This window comes from Lipotes vexillifer, unplaced genomic scaffold, assembly GCF_000442215.2.
Source record: "Lipotes vexillifer unplaced genomic scaffold, Lipotes_vexillifer_v1.1 scaffold444, whole genome shotgun sequence".
Taxonomy (NCBI): domain Eukaryota; kingdom Metazoa; phylum Chordata; class Mammalia; order Artiodactyla; family Lipotidae; genus Lipotes; species Lipotes vexillifer.
Genome location: NW_006793488.1, coordinates 2,480,613 through 2,485,875, shown reverse-complemented (window position 1 = coordinate 2,485,875; position 5,263 = coordinate 2,480,613).

The following is a 5,263-nucleotide window of genomic DNA, read 5'->3' as shown; positions in this document are numbered from 1 at the left end:
AAAGAGTGGATTTCTTCCTTCACTTCTTCCAAAACAAGAAGGGTGTAGGGCATTTCTTAAAAATCCATATGAGTCCCTTACTATTGTGTCTGTTTTGCAGACAAAACACTTTGCCAGGAAGTCTTCGGCAGACAGCCCCCTAACTCAGAAATTTCAGGCTCCGTGACAGATGTGAGCAGCTACCTTGGTGACGGGAGCTGCCCAACTGCACGTAGCAGGACAACGCCCCCAAGATGCCCGGTGTCTTCCTTGATAGGAAAGGGAGGATGCTGCTGTGGCTGTTGGGATTTGGCTGGAAGAACAGCAATAACACCACTATGTTAATGAAAAATGCAAAGGGAGTTTTAATGGAGCAGAGAAGTTACAGTTACATCACTGGGGTTTGCCCATCATGAAATACATTTGGTTTATTTTATATTATGTCTGACCTACGTGTGTGGGGCTGTAGATTCTTCCATGTTTAGTAAAGTTGTGCAAGAAGGCACAACTGACTAAATACTAGATATTCAAGACCTAGTTTCTGGTGTTGGTCAAAAGGTTCACGGTTCTCCCATTATTTGTCAGCATGGAGACTGAAGACCTGATTTTGTTGCCTTAATGGAATCAGTTATTAAAATGTCTTAAACTTTGGTCTTCTTTACACACATGGATTTAAAAAAAGAGAGAGAATTACAAAATAGAAGATAATGACATATCTAGAAGAAACTAAATTTGGACTAAAATTCTTTAAAAGGAGATTTTTATTTCTATGGAGACATAATTTTACTAAAAATTTAAAAAGAAGTAGATGAAAATGTACTAGTTAACACAAGTGTTTATAAACAACTTTAAAATTAATTTCATTGCCTTAAGTATCAGAAATTTTGAGTCAAACAAAGGAAATTTGGACCTGCTTATTAAATGAAATAGATATGCTGAATGAGGCATCATTCTTTGAAGAGGAATAAACTGATGCTAATTCTTTAGACACTTGAAAGCACCAGCACTGAGAGGTTTTGTTGTTTTTTCACAGATGGGTGTTAATTCACTCTGAATTGGCATACATATAATAAATGTTAACAATATTTCTAAATCAGCTGTTCATAAAATAAAATACAATAAAGGCTGAGGAATCTCTCATTGGCCAGTGAGGGCATTAACTTTCATTTGAACTTCTCAATTCAAAGGAAACAAATTCATGAATAGATTCTCTTTAATCATGAAGGCAGTGTCTCATTTACAGTCTATTTATCTATGATGCAAAAAGGGAATGAAAGTTATAATTTTTCAAGTTTAAAAAGGGCTTTTTAGGAAAACCATGTTGTTTAAAAGCAAAAGAAGGGGAAGAAAGCCCTGCTATAATCGCTACACCTAAAGTAATTGTGCTCTCATTAAAAAGAAAACATCCCTGGGCTTCCCTGGTGGCGCAGTGGTTGAGAGTCTGCCTGCCGATGCAGGGGACACGGGTTCGTGCCCCGGTCCGGGAGGATCCCACATGCCTCAGAGCAGCTGGGCCCGTGAGCCATGGCCGCTGGGCCTGCGTGTCCGGAGCCTGTGCTCCGCAACGGGAGGGGCCGCAGCAGTGAGAGGTCCGTGTACTGCAAAAAAAAATAATAATAAAAGTCCCAGATTGCTATAGACTGAGTATTCATATCTCCCCAAATTTCATTTGTTGAGAGCCTAACTCCCAATGTGATGCTGCTACCAGGTGAGGCCTTTGGGTTCTGATTAGGTTATGAGGGTGGAGCCCTCATGAATGGGATTTGTGCCCTTATAAAAGAGACCCTAGAGAGCTCCCTTCCCCCTTCTGCCATGTGAGAACACATGGAAAAGACAGTTGTCTATGAACCAGGAAGGAGGCACTCCTCACCGGACACCAAATCTACTGACACTTTGATTTTGAACTTACCAGCCTCAAGAACTGGGAGAAATAAATTTCTCTTGTTTATAAGCCACCCAGGCTCCGGTACTCTGTCATAGCAGCCTGAATGGACTACGACAGGGACTTGCAGGTGAGGAGGCTTGGCTTTGGATACAATTTATTTCTAAACACTCATCCGCCACCAGTTCCTAAAGAAATAATCTAAGAAGTATATAATTGGGAAAAGCGTCCATTTACACAGAAAGCTAAGGAATCAAATCATCAAAATGGCAGAAATAAACCCCTCCTGAAGGTATGGCATGGCCTTCTGGGGAGTAAGTGGGTAAAGTGCTGGCCCCCAGGAGTCACTGGGCTTGGAGGGCTGAGCTCTGGAGAGGAGGGTGGGCTGTGAGACTAACCTGGAAAGTGCCCTGTGAAGGCCATGGGTGTGTGGACTGTGGGGCTTCCCCACTGACAGTGTCAGTACAGGACTCAGAGATCTAGGCTGCTGTCATTAGTGGAGAGCTGTGGTTCCCTGCTCTGGAGAGGAAGTTTCCCAAAGTGCAAAGGTGATTTTAATTGTAGTGATAAGCAGCCTGGTGAAATTGGGCTGGAGACCCCGGGGGGGCGGAGTGGGGGGAAGGACCACTTCCTTGAACAAGAGGCTGCTGGCAGCATCCCAGGATGGTGGCCAACCTTTGCTGACACAGTAACAGCTGTTTAAAACAAATGGGCTGAAGAGGCAGATTTTCAAGGGAGTTCCAGCCATAAGCCTGGGGCCAGGCGAAGTGGCTTCTCTATAGATAGAGGAGGAATTACAGAGACCAGACTCCCTCATCAGCATAGCGTGCGGCTCAGATGCTCTTTGCTACCCTCAGACTGGATCACTGGATTAGCAACAATCAGTAAGCAAGAATAAAACCAATGTGGTGTCTATGAAAAGACTCTTTATCAGGAAATCCTACCAGGAAGATTCAGAGAAAGTGTACATTTCTGGAAAATATTTGTGGCAAAAAACCCCAATGAATTTCAGATACCATCTGCTCTTTACTCTCAATAATATTAAAAAATGCTCCGCATAAAATTAGATAAACTGTAAAATGACGTGACAGTGGAAGATAATGTTGAGATGTAAGCAGCACTTAAAGGGAAATGAGGTGTGAAGAAATGATTTAAAACTAGGCAGATAACATCAGTGTTTCAAAACGCATTAGAAACAGTAAAGAGCAGACTCAACCCTGCCAAAAATTATTTCAGTGATACAGAAGACAAGCTAGAAAAAATAGGTGTATATAAAATGCAAAAAAAAGAGGAAAAAATTGGGATTTCATGGTCATACATGGAGATCCAATATGTGGAAAACTGTATTTCTGAAGGTGATACCAAGAACAGATGGAAGAAAAACAATATTTGAATATATATAAAACTTCCTGAAGACTGAACTCTCCCAATTAAAATGGCCCACTGGGTACTAGGCAAAACGAAGAGATTCAAACACTTAACATACCCTGGTGAAAGTTCTGAAATTTATGTAAAAGTAAAGAACCTTATTAATGCCATGAAAGAAGGTTATGTACAAAAAAAAAAAAGAAAGAAAAAGAAGAAGGAAGGAAGAAAAAGAAAGATAGATAAAGAAAGAAATATAAGAAAGAAAGAAAGAAACAGAAAAAAAGAAATACAAACTGGTCTCAGGATTTTTTTTTAATAATATAGATGCTAAAATCAATGACGCAGTCAATGTCTAGAGTTTTGAGGGAGAAACTTTGTGACCCAAAATTCCTTATGTAGCCAATCTGTCTTTCACCTGTCAAGAACAGAAAAAAACATTTTCAGAGATTCAAGGGCTCATAAACTTACAGTCCATGTGCAGCCCCTTGCTACTCAAAGTGTGGCTCACAGTTAGCAGCATCGTATCATCTGGGACCTTGTTGGGAAGCAGAAGCTCTCCTCAGGCCCCACATCAGACCTACTGAATCAGAATCAGCATTTTAACAAGATCTCCATGTAATTTATTTGCACATTAAAGTTCGAGAAGTACTGCTCTAGTAAACCAAGTAATTAATCAAAATGTAAACTGTACCCCCTCCCCGAATAGTGAATCACAGTTGAGGACCCCAGTGAACGTTTAAATTAAGTACCATAGAATCAAATCTTAATAAGTATATATTGAAAGTCTACATATACATTTATATAACATAAAATAATAACCTGAAAATAAATGTCTAAAATCTAATATAAATAGGGAAAGAGAATAGGTGACAGAAAATAAAAAGCCTGTTGCATCATATGGTTCAGCAACATTCAATAAAATTCTTAACTTTGGGGATGTTTTATCCTTGGAATTGGTAAACAAGTATGTATATGTATGTGTGTGTGTATGTATGTATGTGTGTGTGTGTATATATATATATATATATTTTAATAATGTTAAAGACAAATGCTACCCAAACTATAAACTAGCTTTAAACAGAGGGCAAAAATTCACATAATGTAAAAGAAAAAAAAATCAGAACGTATTCTTTGTGAAAATAAATGTAAATGGGATAAACTCCCCTATTCAAAAGAGTAGGCAGATTTCTGTCAGTGAAAATAGCTTTATTACTTGTCTTCAAATCAAAGAAAATATAAAGTACAGAGCAGGCACAAAAACTCTCCTGAGCTCCCATTATACACAAATAATCATTATAAATGTTCTGATGATCATTTTTCCAGAAAACAAATCCATTTGGTTTTTACAAATGGGATAATACAATGCATGTAGTTTTTAAAACTACCCATTAAATATGATATGTCTAGGTGTATTTGTAGTTGTTATTTGTTTGTTTGTTTCATATTTTCATGCTTAGGGTTCTCTGGATCTGTGGTTTGATGTATTTCATTCATTTTGAAAATTTCATTTAAAATATTTTTTTCTGCATAGTTATCTCTCTCCTCTTCTCCTGGGAAACTAATTACCTATTGTTACTTCTTTTTCCAGCTCTCGAAGCTCTGTTATGTTTTATTTTTCACTCTTTTTTTTTCTTTTTGTGTTTCAGTTTGGGTAATTTCTATTAACCTATTTTCAAGTTTATTGATTCTTTTCTCAGCTCTCAAGTCTGCTGAAGAGCCTGTTGAAGGCATTTTTCATCTACGGTACCACAGTTTCTTTCCCCTAATATTTCCATTTAACTTTCTCTTCTCGCTCCCACTTCTCTGCTGAAGTTTCCCATCTCTTTATGCATGTCATATGTTTTTTTCCCCTAAGCGTCTAACATATGAATGATAGTTATTTTAAATTCCTTGTCTGATAGCTCCAATACACGGGTTACCTCTGAATCTGATTGTGTTGATTGCTTTGTCTCTTGACTTTGGTTTTGCTTTTTTTTTTTTTAAATTTTTTTTTGTGTGTATGTTTTTAATTTTTTTTTTTTTTTTTTTTTTTTG